At 42.6% G+C, this 19,480-nt stretch overlaps 1 long non-coding RNA gene across 1 annotated transcript; it reads right to left on the reverse strand.

The window, feature by feature from the left end:
- Positions 1-481: 481 nt before the first annotated feature.
- LOC141569681 (uncharacterized) lies at positions 482-19,253 on the reverse strand. Its single transcript, XR_012493436.2, has 5 exons — positions 19,076-19,253; positions 7,787-7,914; positions 4,204-4,409; positions 1,988-2,201; positions 482-1,346 (listed from the first exon to the last, which is right to left on the reverse strand). It is a non-coding gene; the product is annotated as an uncharacterized LOC141569681 (long non-coding RNA).
- Positions 19,254-19,480: the final 227 nt, after the last annotated feature.

Below are 19,480 nucleotides of genomic sequence, written 5' to 3' on the forward strand. Positions count from 1 at the left end.
TAGGCATGTCAAACCCAGTATGTTGGAAACCGAGCTCACGAGCTTTCCACACTCCCTCCCCCAACCTGTAGCTCCTCTCTGGAGGAGAATATCCAGGCAGTCACCAAGTCACAATTTATTTCAAAGCCAAAATAGTCCTTGAATCTAGTCACTTCTCACAGAAATGATCGTGCCGTTCCCCTGCTCAAGACTACTCAAGGGCTCATGTTGTTCCGAGATAAATCCAAACCTTTCCCATGACCCACAAGCTTTGAGTGACCGAACCACTGCGGTCCTCTCCAGCTTTATCTCATATCTCAGATGGTTGTTCCGTGGTACACTCTGCTCATGTCACACTGGCCTTCTTTCAATTCCTTGAACGCACCACAAACTGTCTCCTCTGACCTTGTTTGTTGTTTCTGAGATACATTGTCTCCACCTCTTTGTAATTGAGTGTCAACAGCCTTTGGTGCCAAGGGCAGGCTCTGCAGCTGCAGAATTGAGGAGAACTACCTAAATGTCCTGTGTGCCTCAGTTTCTTCACTTATACATGGCTTTTGTGAGGATGACATGGGTCTGATCGTGTAAAGCCCTTTGAATAATACCTGGTACAGAGCAAGTGTTCAGTAAACAAGTGCTCTTAGTAATGGGCCTCCCGTGCCCAGGTTCCTGTCCCATCTCTAGGAAAGTTCTCTGTTGATGCTTTCTGCCCCAGACCCAATTAGCTGTCCCTGGTTGGGGTCCCCATGATCCACTCTCCATATCTTCATTTCCCTGACCCCATTGGTAAAGTTGTGCGATCATGAACTTGGAGTTCCTCCCTTCCTGGGTCATCTGCTTCTGGCAGATAAACACACTGTTTCAAAATATATCACAAAACAAATGACTGCATATGCCACACACCGCTAAACACAGTGTTGCAGAGAGATATCATTGTAGTCACTAACACACACACACAACTCTGTTAACAGGTCCAACAATCATCATTAAAGAAAGTAGTGCATGTGAAAAAAGTAATTCTCTATTAAACACAGGGTTTCACAGAGATATTGCTACAGCAAGTCATTCATGCACTGTGCTAAACTCTGTTTCAACATATGTATGTCACTAAAGAAAATAGTGCACACACCACACATCGCTAAACACAGTATTTCACTGCACTATACTCAGCAACATACACGTCTAGCTCTGTTAAACAGTGCATCTTTAATTTATTTTTTTTCATATTCGGGAAGGAAGGAATGGGTCAAAGTCTCTTCTGATGATGCTGCTTCTCTGTCTTACTTGCGTCTTCTTGCTGTGCCATTTGTACCTCATTCCACAGCCTGCTGTTCCCGTAGGGACTCCCATAGGGCCAGTTCCATAGTCTAAGGGACAAGCACACACATCTAAGCTTTCACAGGAAATCAATGTTATGGGTTCACTTCAATACTTAGGAGTGTTTTATTGTCTTTGGACTAGAGCCTTGCACAGCCCCCATCTCCATAGAGAGCACCCCTACCTTCAGACCTCCTTTGTGGATCCCCATGCAGCTTTAGGGAGAGTCCTCCCTATCCAGAAGGACTGGGCAGGCCCTCAGGTAGAATCCACACCTTCCCTCTGGGCCACAATGATTCCCCAGAGCCCATGTCCCAAACTGGGGTCTAGTTTAGAATAAATCCCAAAGCATAGTTTGGGGGCTTCAACACCCCCCTTCCAGTCCATTTGACATCTCCCTGGTGGCTCACATGCCCCTTCTTTCTAGGTGATCCAGTGGGTACTTGTTGGAAAGAGACACAAGCATAAGCACATACAGATTCTCCAAAAGGGGCTGTGTAAATCCTTCTTAAGAGAAACATTTCCTGACTCCAGAGTAATCAGCCCAGTGGACCCAGGTCGGCTCTGGAGGTAGCATTTTACTCCGTTATGCAAAGCTGTGTCAATCCCCCTTTGTTCATTTTAGTGCTTTCAAGACTGTGCCCAGGGGGCCTGTAGGTGCATAAGAAGTTTCCATTACCGGGCTGCTTACCTCTTAATGGCCACCACTTAGCTACACAAACACCTGGCAGAAGCTTTAAAATGAAAGGGTTTCCTTTGTCTTGCCTTTTTCAGTGTGGTCACTTTGCTTGGCAGGGTGCTCAGCTGTAATCTCAGTGGACCCAAGGGGGTCCAAAGTGAGGCTCTGGTATCCTCTAGTCTGAGTGCCCAGGGTGGAGATACTGATGGGACAACGGTGTGGTCACCTATAAAATGATTTGAATGATTATTTAACATCTATCTTTGCTTCAGACCGGACACTCCATGTTTGTCCTCATATCCTAGTGCCCGCATATCGTAAGTGCTTAATGAATATTTAATCAATGAATGGATCTTCCAGAAGTGTAAGTAGGTGATCACACTTTCAGAGATAAGTAATGAAAGAATTCAGAGAGCTGAAGTGGCAGGGCTGGTGGTGGAAGGTACAAGGAGAGCAGAAAGGAAACCGGTCCAGTTCACTAGGCGTTAAGGACCCGACGCTAAAGGACCCGATGTAGGAGGTGAATTTGTATAGGACTTGTCCTGCCAGTTCCCACTGGTTCAGGTGAGGAGGTCAAGTCCCACTGGTTCAGGTGAGGAGGCCCAGGGCTGGAATGCAGACAAAAACTCAGCATCGTGAAGTGGCAACTTTCTCAGGGAGCAAGCTGGTACAGGGGGAAAAGGGTGAGTTCCAGAGGCCCGAGCAAGCGGTGGGGAAACAGTCCTGGAGAACACAGAGGCTGGGTAGTGGCAATCAGAACTTTGGCTCGGGGCTGCTGGCAGCAGGTAGTTGATCCATAGGCCCAGATGAACCCAACAGTGGAAGTCACCAGTTCACACATCCAGACAATGGACCCTAAGCACAGAAGAGAATGGGGTCTGAGCAGCAGGCCTGGAGCTAGCAGCAACATTTGCGTCACTTCTGTTGTAAGATAGAGGCTGTGCAACCTCTGTAAGGCCAGAACGAGTCTCCAAGTGTTGGCAGGATGGAACCCCCAAGTGGAAACTGACTTGGCTGTGGGAAGGTTTACAAACTAAGAGTAGGGAGAGCCAAGCAGTTCCTGACAGCAGAGGATGATGGGATTAAAAAGTGTGCTTGAACTGTTCCTCCAGGGCATGGTCCCTTTCATTCCTATTTATTTCTATTCCCTTGCTTTTGCTCTTTCCTTTTTGTCAATTCCATTCTATTGCTTCTATTGTTATTATTAAACAGGGAATGTGTGAATACCTTTTTATATTCATTTATATAAGATTCTTACTTGACCATTACTTCTCTGAAGTTCATCTCAAGACCAGTATGTTCTAAGAAATCTTTCTCACCCTGACCCTGGTCTGAGGTTTTAATGTGTCTCCTTGGAACATCTTATTCTGTTCTTTGTTTTTTTGTGTGTTTTTTTCATCTCGTTACTATGACCTCAATTACTATCACTTTGTAAACTTTCCAGAACTTCATCTATGCCCGTTGCTACTTTCAAGGATAGGGTCTATTTCCTCAGTAAACCCATCATCAATTCATTCATTCAAAGCACGTATTGAGTACTTATTATGTACTTAGTGTTGTTTAATCTACAGATTAATTGCTTTTGGAAGGAGAACCTGCTGACCAGTACAAAAATATATTTATTGTCAGATATCCTTTTCTTTTTTTGATAAAAGAATGAGAGGGTAAAGTTGTTAATATTGTGAATGCTGATTAAGCAAACAAACTCAGTCCAATTTTGTTTTAGGACGAGTTGTTGGTCTCACCTAACTGGATTGGCCTTTTGCCAGCTTTTTTTGCACAGCCTTAAATGTAGCCCTCTGACCCCTGTTCCACTGAAAGGAAAGTGAGCTGTACTTGCTAAAGGTCAGCGTTAGTACAGGCTGCTGTCGTTGATTGCTCCTAACCTGGGAGAATTCCCTCTCACAGGTTCAATTTTCATACAACATTTTCTGCTCTTTGGAGCAGCCATAATGTGGTGCCCCCAATTAATTGAGGGAGCAAAAATTTCATACATAGTTAACTACGCCTTCAATCAGTATTTGGTGCCTAGAAAATAAGCCCCCAATGGACATTTGTCCCTCCAAGTCATGCTGCAACAGAAAATTGGAGCCCGTTCGCAGACTGTTTCTCCTTCAAGTGTTCAAGTTCAGCAACAATAGCAGTTGGCCAAGTGGAGAGTGTTTGTAAGGAAAAGGGCATTCAGTGCTACTCGAGGGTATCTGACAGAGCAGTGGAAGCGACTTTACCTTCTTCCGGGTAGATGAGTCAACGGTGATATTATCCACTCTTCAACCCATGCTAAATGAGTGAGGGTCCCCAAGGAGCTATCCATTCTCTTCCAATGGGTTGTAAGTGTTTGGTAGAAGCAGCTACTCAATCCAGTTGCTGACAGGACCTCACCAATTACAGATTGTTCAGATACGGCAGCTCACCTTATATACTCCTTCAGACCCTGGGAATAAATATTTTTTAAAGGTTTGCACAGATTTTTGACTGGGACAGCCCCTATGGAGAAAGGACAGAGGCCCATCTGGGGAGTCAAGATGTCTGAGCTCTGACTCAGGCTCTGCCACTGACTCCTTATTTGAGCTTGGACGTGGCCCTTCCCCAAATCCTGTCTTTGTTTCCCCCTCTCCAGGACTAACCTTTGCTAGTTACCACTACACACTGCAAGAAGATTGAAAACAGTTCCGCACAATAAATGCTTATAGCAGCATTTTTTTTAAATTGGGGAATATTGGGGAGCAGTGTGTTTCTCCAGGGCCCATCAGCTCCAAATCGTTGTCCTTCAACCTAATGGAGGGTGTAGCTCACTGGCCCATGTGGGAATCGAACCGGCAACCCTGTTGTTCAGAGCTCGCGCTCTAACCAACTGAGCTATCTGGCTGCCCCGCAGCATTATTTGTAACAGTCTAAAAATGGAAACGACTATTCATCAACTGGTGAATGGATACACAAGATGCAATATTTCCACACAATGGAATATTATTCAGCCATAAAGTGGAATGGAGTACTGATAACATGTAACAACATGGATAAAGCTTGACTACATCATGCTACCTGGAGGAAGCCAGACGCAAAAGGCCACATATTACACGATGATATTTATGTTACATGTGCAGAATAGACAAATTCATAGAGACAGAAAATAGTGGTTAGTAATTGCTAGGAGTTGGAAGCAGGGCATGGCGAGCAGCTGCCTCATGGGTATGGCTTTCTTTTTGGGGATGACGAACATGTTCTTGAAATGGTGAGTGTTGAACAACTTTGTGAATCTACTGCTAAAAAACACTGCATTGCATACTTTAAAAGAATCACTAGAGTAGCATGTTGAAAATGTGGATTCCAGTCTCCTCCCTTATAGATGTGGCAATCAGAAAGTCACAGGTGGGGACTGGATAATGTATATTTTTAACAAGTGGCTAGGTAACTCTTAATTGTCAGAGAAGTTTATAAAAACAATGTTGTAATGACCTTTTCCTAAGGGTTCTTCCAGATCTCTACTACTTCTTTGCTATTTGTGTTACTCTTTTGTTTATCCGTGTGCCATTCACTGTTCCCTCGAATCAATGCACCAGACAACCCCTAGGGAGGTAGAGGTGGGTGGTATAGACAGCCTTTGTCCTAGTGGAAACTGCATATAGAACTTTGGGTGCAGGGGTTGCTTCTTAAATGCCTTTTAAATTTTAATTCACATTCTGTTAAACAACCAAACAAACTACAGTCATGTGCCACTGAACGACAGGGATACGTTCTGAGAAATACATCGTTAGGCAATTTCGTTGTTGTGCCAACATCATCAAACTTAGATGGAAGGTGTGTAGCCTACCACACACCTTGGCTGTGTAGATAACCTTATGGGACCACTGTTGTATATATGGTCCATCGTTGACTGAAACATCGTTATGTGGTACATGGCTGTCCTACAAAGAGAGAGCCCAGCACATCTACTTAATACAAATCTTCTGTAGGTTGAAAAAAATCAGGATATCAAAGTGTGGCTTTCAACAAAATTACCCTCTTTAGGTCTAGTCCCGCGGAGTCTCTTTGGTTAACGCTTTGCTTAAATTAATAACGGAGAGACTTGACAGTCTTTCTGAAGGGTGCAATAATATAAAAGACTCCACACTGAGCCATCATTTCTGAGGCAGCTCTAGTCTATGGCAACACAGAAGGCTGAATACATTCGAGGTTTGGGGGCAAGTCTTCCTAACTCACAAATGGCTGTGGAGAGAGGGCTCACAGCAGAAGCCTCTTTTGGCATGGGTAAAGAGCTGCTTCTCACACTATCAGTCGCTGTCACAAAGCCTTGAAAATTCTGAGGTTGGCCTTGAGAAAGAAATGAAACCACTACATAATGGTGAGATGGAAATTTCAGAAAGAACACCACAGTAATTAATGCTCAGGGTTTGAAGGAAAATTGCCTGAAAGATGCTAATGTTTTTTTTTGTGTTTTTTTAATGCAATAGAAAATCATATATTCTCAATCAATAATAGGCACTCAGTAAATTTTTAGAATTGAGTTGAGGAAAAATGAAAGATAGCGGAAGGTTTTAAAAAGAGTTCCTGGAACATCCATATTCCTGGCTAATTCTCCTGCCTGCTGCCCATCTTCTTTGCATCTCGAGAGCTCCAGTGGTCTTCAGGGGGGCCTCTGAAGAGCGAGAGGATCAAGGTCAGAGGAGGCGGAGGAGAGAATGATGAAACCGAATCATTTAGTTTTCCTGCAAAAATATTCCTGCTTTGGGTAGAGCTATCTAAACCATCTTTAAAAAACAAAACAAAAACAAAAACAAACAAACAAAAAACCTAGAATGCTGAAAGGCTCATGAAGCGGTTCTGATTCAAGCTGATTCAAGCCCCCCTGTCTCTTGACAGAACTAGGCAGGACAAAGCTGGAGCAGGAAGGCCCCATTTAGGGACTTACATCTATCTGTTGTAGCAGGGACTCACACTTATTTCTCCCTCCTTTGTTTCTCCCTCCATTCCCCTCTCCCTCTTCCCTTTTTCCTTTCAGCCTCTTTTTCCCCCTGCCTCAGGCCCTGATGTAGGTTCTGAGGCACCACAGATAAGTTAGCCTCCAACCCTGCCCTAGGGAGCTCATAGACTGTGGAGGGACGCACACAACAGACAAATGAATACCAGACAAAATGCTACTCGCTGTCATGTGTGGAGAGGAGCCTGGACCTTTATGTGTCTGTATTAGGCTTTTTGGGAATGTGACGTGCAGAGGAAAATGACTTTCCAGTTTCCACTGAGGACTCGTGGTTCATCTTTTGTCCTTCTTTACCTGTTCTTTTGCTATTTAGTCATAGCAAACATCCTGGGAGGTATTGTCTCTGGGGGATTTTATTAAATATCGCCAACCAAGTATGTTTGGTGGATGATTCCAGAAAGTTTGTTTCATTTAAGGAGAAGGGGACTTTTTCTTTAAGGGAAAGACTGCCCTGATTCCCAGAATGCCATGAAGTAAGGTCCCCTGTTTCCTTCCTTAGAGGAAATGCTTTTAAAAAGCAAGACCCCTTCCAGATTCCTGAAGGCTCCTAGGTTCTCAGATGATTGTAACATAACTGTTTTCAGGATAGAGATATGCCTGCTTAAACTCATAGAATGAGAAGGCATCTCTCTGACTATTGAATATAGTCTGTGAACTGTGCGATGTGACAAGCTAGAATTGAGACTGGGGGTCTCTCTTCCCTACTGTCTTGTGTGCTGCAGGAGATAACTGGGCTTGGGGAGTGTGGTCACTGACACGTACGTCGCTATGGCGTCACACCTGCAAGCCCAGAGAAGTCAGTGCGTGGTAGTAGGCGACATTTGGGAGCTTACCTCCAGGGTCACAGAGTTCAGAGGGATTCATATTTGTTCAGATCCTGTGTAATGGAATACTTGATCGTATAGAACTGGGAAACTTGGAGCTGGACACACCCTGTAACGTCTTCTTCCTGGAACCGAGACTGTTAAATAGGTCCTTTAAATCTAGTTTAAGTTGATCAAGCATTGCTTGTATATACATTGTTATTTATTTTCCTCTTGAGGCTCTAAAATCTGAAGAAGTGGTGATACAGTCAGGAGATATTACAAGTGATATAACGATGAGAAAAATAGAGACATATTGCTTATTTCTCACTTTTTTCTCATGTTAGGGAATGCCCTTCCCCCCTCTACTTGTTTCCTTGTGATTTTATGCCACGGTTTAACACTGCACATGGCCTAATTCTGTAATACAGTTTGCTGAGTATCTCTAGGTGTGGAGAATAGAACTGAAATAAAATGAATTTTTAGCCCATGTTAACCCTTGGCTGCCCGTGCATAGAGGGAGATGCACTGATGCAAAGGACGTGGGCTTTGGGTGGAGCAGAAAAAAAACCCCAGCCCTGCCCTTCAGGTAACAAACATATGCTGAGCCGTTGCCATTTGCCAGTTATTCAAGCTGTGAACACACTTAACTTTCCCACAACTTGGTTTCCTCATCTGTAAAATGGGAATAATAAGCCGCCACTCACTATGCACTGGGGGAGTGTTCTGAGTCCCTTACATGTGTGAATTCCCTTCATCATAAAAACAACTCTATGCCATAGTTGTTATTATCGTCATTATTCCCATTTTACAGGGGAAGAAACAGAAGCACAGAGAAGTTCAGTAACTTGCCCAGGTATGTAAATTATTGAATCTCTCCAGGCCTCAGTTTCCTTGTCTGTAAAATGTGATAATAATAGTGCCACATTTACAAGATGATTGCAAGGATTAAATCGACTAAATAGATAAGGCCACTTAGAGCAATGCTTGGCACAGAATAAGTCCTCTAGATTTCCACTTTATTATCTTTAAGGCACCGTGAGTGGAACCATGAGCCAAGTAATCTGCTTGTGTAAGGGAGCGTGGAATTCAGATTTGGGGAATGTGTCTCAGGAAGGACAGGGTACAAATGCAGTTGCTGGAATGAACTGTGCTACGAAGCAGGGCTTAGATGCCTTTCATGCTCAAAGTCCTGCGAAGTTTCCCCATCACACTCCAAATAATCAGAAGCCCTTACTGGGCTTGTGGCCTGGGCAGTGTTTCACAAACTATCCTGAAGATAAGAATCACCCCGGGTTTTTGTTCAAAGTTTTCAGTCTCGTGCCAGAAGACAGTAGCTCCCCCATACCACACTGTTTTCTCTTTTCCCGGTCCTTGGGTGACTTCCCCCAGTTTTCCTTTTTGATGATTTTAGCTCCTGGCTCACTGTCACGCTCTGCAATACTACTCCTGTATTCGTTATTGGTGATTTCAATACCCACGTAGATGATTCTTCTAGCAACACCTGGGCCTCTCAGTTCCTTGACCTCGTCCCCTTTCCACTGGCCTTGTTCTCCATCCCTCAGCTGGTTACTACACTAGCTCTTGTCATTACTGATAACTGCAGCCCCCATAACTGCAGTTTTATGTATCCTTTTCTCTTTCCACCACTTCCTGTCGTTCTGGCTTCCTCCCTCTAATACCCAGTCTCCAACTGTCCCTTCATCCATAGCAGACCCTATAATCCACGAGTCCTACAAACATTTCACCATCTCTCTCTCACCTGATGTCCTCTTCCTTCCTGAATTCCATGCTCAAACACCAGACTTGCTTTCTGTGCTCTATCCCCACCCCCTTTGCTCCCCTCTCGCTTTGCTTAGTAAGACCACAACCTGCTTTACAGCTGTACTTGTGCAACTGTACGTGACTGGGAAAAACCCCACAATGATTCTTGCTGGTCTTACTTTAAATTCACAGCTACGACCCTCACATGGCTCCTTAATATTGCTCAGCAGTCGCACACTATTTGTCAGGTCCTCTCCTACTCTCCAAGGCGACTATTCCGTACCTTCTCCTCACTCTCCCCACCTCCACCTCCTCCTCTCCATCTTCATTTTCAGCTGGTCACCAGGCTTCCACTTACTGACATAATGGAAGCAATCAGAACAGTTTTCTCAGGCTCCCACCGTGACATCTCCCTGTCTATCTTCCCTCCTATTAAGTTGATAAACTCTCTCTGCTAAATGTAATGGTCAATTCTTACTTCTCATCTTACTCGACCTAGCAACAGCTTGTCGACACCGTCGAGTATTCCCTTCTCCTGGAAATGCTTTCATCACTTAACAGTCAGGTCACTCAAACTCCTAGTTTTTCTCCTCACTCTCCTCCTCAGTCGCCAGTGCTGATTTCTCACCGCCTCAATCTCTAAGCACCAGAGTTACCTGGGACTTCTCTATACCCATTCCCTTGGTGACCTCCGCCAGTCTCGTAGCTTGAAATACCATCTACATGTTGCTGACTCCCCAATGTATATATCCAACCCAGACATCATCATCCTGTATAAAAAATGCAACCCACCTATTTCCTCAGCATTGTCAATTGCATTTTGTAGGTTATGTTTCGTGTGTACTTTAGCATGTAGCAACATCTAATTTACTATGTGATTTTTAAAGGTGTTTATTTTAAGTTTCCGCATATTAGAACTAGCCTCATTGAGAGTGAATATTTTGTCTGTGTTTTTTTTCTCAATCGTTGATATATCCTTAGTACTCAAAATGGTACCTTCCATGTAGTACATTCCATTAAATCAGAATTTCCAGAGGAAAAGTCCTGGCAATTGGTATAGTTAACATGAGCCCCAAGGTGGTTACCGCTTATCAGGCAAGTTCTCTGACTTAATTTTGTTTATTCTTTGCACATATATTGACGGACCACACTGGTCTTTTTTTAAAATTGACGTATAATTCACATAATGTTATATTAGTTTCAGCTGTACAATGTAAGGGTGTGATATTTGTATATATTACAAAATGATCACCACAATAAGTCCAGTAAATATTCATCACCCTACAGAGTTATAAAATTGTTTTTTCTTGCGATGGGAATTTTCTAGATTCACCATACTGGTCTTTTTTTATGGTTCCTACCGTGTTTCCCTCAAAACAAGACCAAGTCTTATATTAATTTTTGCTCCAAAAGACGCATTAGGGCTTATGTTCAGGGGGTGTCATCCTGAAAAATCATGCTAGGGCTTATTTTCTGGTTAGGTCTTATTTTCGGAAAAACACGGTATAAACATCTTCCAACCCCAGGGCCTTTGCATTGTATTTTCTCTCCGCCAGGAATGTTTTCTGCATGACTTGCTTACTTGGTTGATTCAGGACGATAATTTCATTTATGCAGTTTAATTCAGTTTATTCAGAACTAGTAAATATTCAGGACTATGCTTCAAAGACCCTTTGAGAGGCCTTTCCTTCCCCCATCATTCTCTACCCCCTATCTGCTTTATTGTTCTTCACAGCACATATCACCACCTTGAATTGGGTAATATGTTTATTTTTTTGTCTGTGTAGACTACAATGCAAAAAATAATATAATAGTTAACACTTGCTGCCTTCCAGATAAAATTATAAGTGCTTTGCATATAATATTTTCTTTCAGTCTTCGCAGCTCTTAACATTATTCCTCAATGTGACCATACTCACTTTATAGATGTGGAAACTGAGTCAGTGAGAGGTTAAGTAGTTAGCACCTAGAGAATTAAGATACCAAGATCAGACTTGTTACCATGAAAATTCAGATACCGTGTAGTCGATTGGCTTTCAAACTTTTTTTCCCCCCTTCAACGCAGTCTTCCGGGGAAGCCTACTATAGCAAGCGTCCCAGGAGCTACAGCCCTGGGAGTTGAGGTGGAAAGCCGTGTGGACCCCAAGTGAGTACTGCACCTGGAGGCCCCATGACCAAATCCCAGCACCTCCCTTTATTAGAAGCGACGTCTGAGTGTGTGAAGCATCACAGACACTCTCTACATTCCCTATGTCTAGGAACCGGAATGATGTCAACTCAGAGAGGGTGGCTGGATCTCCAGTGCAGGGATTACCGGCTCCAGGTAGAAGCCTGGAGACCTTGGCAACAGGGAACCCGGGGGATTTAAACCCAGGGAGTGAGAAAGGTGCCCATCACAGCTGCCCCAAGTACTATAGCTGAGGAGGCTCAACCTCAGCCCGATCAGAATAACGACCAGGCTGCTGCCACCTGGATATTATTAGCAACCGATCATTTTTATGAAAGATTTGGGCTGAGTTTGAGTGAGACAAAACCCTGCAGCTAAAGCTCTCCGATTGTATAGATCTACATCACCTTCATTCTAAAGCACGGGAACTGTTGAAAACATTATAAATCACTCCCAAGTGCCTCAGTTCAAATATTATTTTAGTATGCAAATTACAGTCATAAAGCATAATGAAGCACATTTGAATATCTAGTACAAAAGTCACCATATAAATATAAAATAGGGGTGAATGAATGTGGTCAACGTTTTATTTTATAAATGCAATTTGCCTCCTGAAGCCTTTAAAGAGCTTCTGGCCGATATTTGAAGGGCCCAGCTGCATTCTATGACCAGAAATTTCATCGTTTCAATTATGAAAGAAGCAAGAATACGAATGTGTATATGTGCCTGGGTGAAGGTAGATAGAGATATGATTTTGTCTTGTTCTCTGTATTTCTTAAACCCCCACCGCCCCACCCCACCCCCGTTTTAAGTACGTTGCCTGGCTTGGCCATTTTTTGCCTCAGGGATTCTTACAGGTTGGAAATCAGGAGTATTTCCTGGACCACCCTGCTGTCCGGGCTGAGCCATGGAAAAAACTCAGAGAAGAATGGCTGCAGGAGCATGAGCAAGAGCTGAATATATTAGGCTGCTTTGCTGAAGGGTCAGGGCTTCCAATAACAGCTACAGTGCTGAAGAGCCCATGGGACTGGGACAATGTTTTTTATTGTTATTATTAGTTTCATCCAGGAAATGGTGCTGTTGTGGCCTAGAGTACTGCTCGATGCTTTGGTGTTCCCTAAGTCCCTGGGAGTTTTGCTTAATCCTGAGTGGTAAAGTCCCAAGGATGACTGAGTGCGAATAGCCTACCGTTCCAGGAGTGTAGGCTGTCAGAAGTGGAATTCAGCTGGTTTAAAGAGAATATTAAAAAGATAATACCCCCAAATCTTCCTTGTACTCCAACCAAACCGGTGTCCATCTCTGAACATACATGGGAATAGAGGTCTCATCCTTGGCCCTGTGCTTTGATTTTACTCTTCTCTTTCCTTCCTTCTCTTTGTCACTTATATCCTATGACATCTTTTTTTATTACATGGGTCATAAAAGAGTACATTTTTGTGGTGTAAGAGTCTGAAGTTACCATTGCTCTGTCAAGACTCAGCTCAAGACTGCTGTTTTCTAAGAAATCTTTCCCACTCTGGTCCCTGTCTGATATCCGAATGCCTGCTTCCTTGAAACTTTAGATGTTAGTTCTTTCCCCATTACTAGGACTCATTATCCATAATTTTGAAAATACTCTGGAGTTTTATTTACACGTTTGTTTGTTTTCTATAAGTATATTACCATCTTCTCAAGGAAAGGGCTACATAACGGCCTTTGATTTCTTTGATAAAGTCCCATGCTCAGTTCAATAATTCAAAACATTGGCGGAGTGCCTGCTTTGTGCAAAACAATGTCTCAGGTACTTTTTAAATTAATGAATGGCTTGATTGCTTTTGGAAGGATAAGCCTCTGACCACATTTAGAAGAGGAGAGTCTCAAAGACCTAAGCATCCAGGCTTCATGGCTTTCACTGACCTTGTAATCACCCGCTTTGCCTCTACATCTGGAAGATTCTCTGGTTCTTGCTTCAGGAAACCTATTCTTGCCATTGGACCATTCTCTATCCTTTTCTATTGGGCGAAGCTGACTTTCTGTTCATTGTAAAACTAGCCTATCCATTACGAAATGTATCTTTACTCTTTCTAACACACTATTGCTTGGATCAGATTCTCTAGTGTGAGTTTTCTCAAACTGTGGCCCAGTCACCTAGTGTGCTTGGTAAAATGCTGCAAAGTCCTAAACCCAATCCTGTACCTTCAAAATAGTATCTGTGTTGGGCCCTGGGAATTTGCATCTTAATATATGAGGCTGGACTATTAAGTTTGCGAACTTTCCACTGTGCACTTACATGGTGGAAAGTTCATGAACTTATCGTGATTCTGAAGCACACCGATATTTGAGAGCCCTATCTCTAATAGCTCTGTGGCCACTGTGGTGAGTCCTGTCGCAACCCTCAATGTGTCTACTCTGCCTCAGCTTCTTTCACCCACACAGAACAGACTGCCTCCTCTTTTGGAATGGTTCTTACTTATCTGTGAAGTCAGCTCTTGCTTAGATGCAAAACAGGACTACCTGCCAAGGATTGAGCTCGGTGGCTAACAAAGCCCATCTTTTATATAGCCACCTCTATTGCCCTTTGCTTTGGCTAGTTCCCACTAATTTCAGAAACCAGGTATCTTCTGGGGTGTGATCTTCTAGAGGCTTTCATAATTTGTCGGTACCATAATACCTTAAAGGAACATTAATCATGGCGCAGGCAACCATCCCACCATGGAAGGAAGATGTTCTGTGTATGTTCAAAGCCATGTACTCACATAGAAGCCTTTTTCAGCATATTCTAAATACTGTATATTTGCATTCTTTCCAGTACTATTTACCGTCCATGCTTTATGTGTTGGATACTATGCTAGGTAACATGGGGCTAAAAAATGTACTAAGGATGAATTCTCATGTGGTCTGTATTTTCCCATTCTGGCATTTGGATGATCAACCCCCTAGACAGTTGAGTTAAAATGAAAGAAATCATTTACTCAGCAACTATTTAAGGAACACCGTGCACAATGTTGGGTGCTAGGGAAATAATAGTAACCAAGACAGACATGGTTGTTGCCCTCTTAGAACTGGCAGGCTGATGGGGGATATAAGCCATAAATAGATAAATGAATGGACAAAGTAATTACATATTAAAAAATGCACAAACTCGATGCAAACAGTTACATGGTGTATTGTAGGGGGTGGAGTGGAAATGAAGATAGGTGGGTGGAGTCAAGGTGTATTTTGGAAATACAGTCATCTAGACTTGCTAACGGAGTGGATGTGAGGGGAGGAAAGACCAAAAGTAACAAAAGATGATTCCTGGATTTCTGTCTTGAGCAACTGAGTGGATGGTGGTGCCATTTACTCATATGAGAAAGACAAGGCATATGATATTTTGGTGACAAATAGGCTTACACTAAAAGCTCTAAATTAGAGATGTTATAGTTGAGATGTTTTATGAAAAATATTTGGATATGTTAGCATGGAATTCAGGAAAAGGCCAGAGCTGGAAATATAAAGTTGGGACTAATCAGCATAGATGTAGACTAATTCTGCTGGGTAGAGAATGTGGGGGAGCAGAGAGAGAGAGAGAGAGAGAGAGAGAGAGAGAGAGAGAGAGAGAGAGAGAGAGAGAGAGAGAGAGAGAGAAAGAAACCAAAAAGCTGGAGAGCACTTGAAGATATGCTCAAATTTAATATAAGTTAAAACAATAATGAGGTCACCCAATGGAAAGGTCCCTGCTGGAGTTTAGGAGTTTCTCCCTTCTTGTTTTTCAGAACTCTGGACATAAAACATAAATCAGAATGACCATTTCTGATTTGTCTCATGAGATAGTATCCTTCAGTGATTTAAGAGTAAATGGGGTAACAAAAATATGTTGTGCGTCAGTTTTCTCAGATGTGAAATTGTGATCATTTGGCCCTCACAATCTCTTGCCTGGTCTATACCAGTAGACTCCTAATAGGCCATTGCCAGAGAGTTCTCTTCCAAACCACCCTCTATGTCTATGTTGCCAGAATGATATTTCTAAAAATACAAATGTGATCAAGTCATGCCCCTCATTTAAAGTGTTCTGTGACTCTCCAGTGTCTTCACAGAAAATATCCCCTGCCAGGAGTAAGGCAGCATAATATCGGAAGAAGTTCAAGGTTTTAGGGGCTAGACAATCAACTTGACCATTAACTGGCTATAGGACCTTAATGCAAGTTACTACACCTCTCTGAATTTAGTTTCTATACCTGTAAAACACAGGATAATACTCATTAACTCATAGGGTAGTGATTCTCACACTTTAGAGTGCATTAGAATGCCCTGAAGGGCTTATTCAAACACAGAGTAGTGGGACCCACCCCCAGAGCTATGGATTCTGTAGGTCTGGGATGGACTGAAGAATCTGCATTTCTAATAAGTTCCCAGATGATGCTGATGCTTTTGCTGCTAGTCCCAGGACCGCACTTTCTGAACATCATTTCCAAGTTATTGTGAGGACTAGAGAAGATGCATATCAAGAGCTTCCCTTCTACGCTGTCTATAAATGGAAGTTGCTATTGTTGCTTTTATGTCCCTCCACTGCTCGGTCTCCACTTCTCCAGTTTCATTGCCCACCACCAGTCTGCACACATCCTGTGTGCCAACCACAGCAAACCACTCACTGTTCCCCGAACCTTCTGTGCAGTTTTTGCCCTTGGGGGCCTTCGCTTGTTCTTGTTTTTCTTCCAAGAATGTCCCTGCCCCTCCTCTTCAAGGCCAAGCTCAAACGCCCAGGAGATTTTTGCGAATCTTTTCCAGTTGGGATTACAGTAGTTCCACCTTATCCATGACGGATATGTTCCAAGACCCCCAGTGGATACCTGAAACCGTGGATAATACCAAACCATATATATATATATATATATATATATATATATATATATATATATATACACACACACACACACATATATGTATATACTATGTTTTTTCCTATACATACATACCTATGATAAAGTTTCATTTATAAATTAGCCACAGTGAGAGATTAATAACAACTAATAATAAAATAAACAATTGTAATGATATACTGTAATAAAAGTTAAATGAATGTGGCCTCTCTCTTTCTCAAAATATCTCATTGTAACCGTCCCTTACTTGCAGTAAATGGCTTGGTATCATTCATTTCAGGGCATCTCTTTCTAAAGTCTTCATATAGATTCAACACATTCTGGTACAACACGTTGCCATCAATCAGAACACATTTTTGGTTCATGTCTTCCATGCAAAAATCTAATGTCTTTTCCATCACAGCTAAGCACTTATCATGTACTGTGGCTGTACATTTTGCAGTTTTAAGTGCAACAGCAAAACTAGCACGAGTTTCTTTAACCTTCTTCACAATTTCACAGATAGAAGATTTTTTTTTCCTTACCATAGATCTTAGTAATCTCAGTATATGATTTTTTTCGTTCCTTATGAAGTCAAGAAGTTTCACCTTTTCACTAAATGGGGAGCACTTCATGGCTTCCGTTTGACATCCCCGAATTGCCAGCATCACTACTTTGGGGCCATTTTTAAGTAAAGTAAGGGTTACTTGAATGCAAGCGCTGTGATACTGTGACAGTTGATCTGATAACGGAGACAGCTACTAAGTGACTAACTGGCTGGTAGCTTATATAGTCCGGATGTGCCGGACAAAGGGGTGATACACGTCCCGGGTGGGACGGAGCGGGACTATGTGAGATTTCATCACGTTACTCAGAACGGCGCACACTTGCACACTTATGAATTGTTTATTTGGGGAATTTTTCATTTATTATTTTCAAACCCTGGTTGCCCACGGGTAACGGAAACCACAGAAAGCGGAGCAGTGGATAAGGGGGACTACTGTAATGGGTCTTTCCTAACAATACTTCATCCATCCGTGCATGCATTCATTCATTTTGTAAATATTTATTGAGTGTGTACCATGCGCCAGACTGTGTGCTAGCTGCTGGGAATATAGTGTTGAACAAAAACAGATATTGTCCCTGCTCTCAAAGAACTCAAAGGCTTAAAGAAAAGCAATGTCACTCAAACCCAAATGAATGTAGAATTACAATAGTAACAAGCGATAAGGGGAGTGCGGTCATGCTTCTTCATGGACTTATAACAGAGGAAGGTTCACAGACGTTTAAAATGGCTCTTTTTCTATCTGAATTGTTGAACTCTGTAAGGTTGGAATGGGGGAACAATCCAAAAATGACTTGGGTTTGCGTAGTGCCTTTTGTACAATGAACTTCTTTTCTGGCCTGTTAAAAGATTATGTCATTAGTTCTCATAATAGCACAATATGTCATCTCAGAGCTAACACTTATTGATCCAATACTATGTTCACACCAGTGTTCTAGGTATTCTCAGGGGTGTCAAGATAAACAAGACATTGTCCTTGCTCTCAAGTTGCTCACAGTCCAGCGGGAGAGGTTATATTACAAACAAAACTCAGCCCCAAGCCATGATATGAGAAAAGGCATTATCACCTATTTCACTCATCCCCCACTGAATTTCAAGCTCCGTGCAGATAGTGATATTTTCCTACTGTTCACTGATGTTGCCCAATATCAAGACCAGTACCAAGTGTACACTGGACACTCAATGATATCTATTAGATGAATGAATACATCCACACTCTCACTGCTCTGCTTCAGGGTTCCGTCATCGTTCACCCTGACTTTACAACCTGACCCTCCTGACTTCAGCCACCAATCCACAGCAAAACAAAACAAGACAAAACTGGGTGACTCTCCTTATTTACAACCTTTTAGCTGCTCCCTCTGTGCTCTGGCGAGATGTCCACACTCCGTGTGTGGGCTATTAGGCCCCTTGTGATCTGGATCTAATGTATATCTTCTGTCTTAGAGGCCGTCTAACACCAGCACCCCCCAAGTAACCCAGCCAGAGTTGTGGTTCCTTGAATGTACCAGACTCTTTCTCTCCTGGGAACTCCACTCCTCAACTCCTCACTCCTGTTTCCGTTGGCCACTACTGATGAATATAAACTTCAAAGCTTAATTTCTCTACTTTGAGATAAAGCTGCCAAAGACTTCCTCATATCCTTTCTTACATCCTCAGTTTTCAATCTGGGGGTGGAAGTATTGAGTTATTTATTAATGACAATGTCATTAAGAATTGAAAGAGAATTTCAATGGTCTTGCAGTACCCCAGACACTTATAGCTCCTGATTTAGCAACCCTATTCTCAAATTAATTTCAAATGAATATGCAATAGTTTGATGAGTGAACACAACAGTTTCTGCAGAAGGTGAAAAAAGCAAGTGACCTGTCCTTAAAAAGAAGCTTCCCTATTTTGTGAGTCAATGAGGGACCAAGAAATACCCTTGTGGCTCTGTTAGGTACAGAGCCTATCTCTGCATTTCGACTTTCTTAACTTACAAATAGAAAATCAATCTGTCTCCTTACCTACAGAGAGCTTCAGGATCCCAGATGGATCTGCCCCATAATTCAAAGCCTCGTGTAGAAAAAGGCAAACATGAAGGTCATGGTCAGATCATATGGCTGCTCCTTGGGGGAAGGTTCCAGTCTCATAGGAATGTCTGAATCCTCTTCCTGCCACGTTGTTGACTGTTAACACCTGGCCTTTTGGTGCCATAAGAAGAAACATCATTAAAATATTTTGGCACTTCTGCTTTTGGTAGAATTAGGAAGCCATGAAGCATGCAAATAGGGCATGAAAATGAAACACTTCCTGAGGATGGTTATGAAACCTTTTCAGACCCAAGGGAAGTTTCACTTCAGTCTACATTTTGGCTTTGGTGGAAGTCCAAATGATTTCCTTCAATTAAGCCAGGAGATTCGTGTCTGTTT

The sequence above is a fragment of the Rhinolophus sinicus genome, chromosome 18, assembly GCF_057876585.1.
Source record: "Rhinolophus sinicus isolate RSI-liver-muscle chromosome 18, RSI-T2T, whole genome shotgun sequence".
NCBI lineage: Eukaryota > Metazoa > Chordata > Mammalia > Chiroptera > Rhinolophidae > Rhinolophus > Rhinolophus sinicus.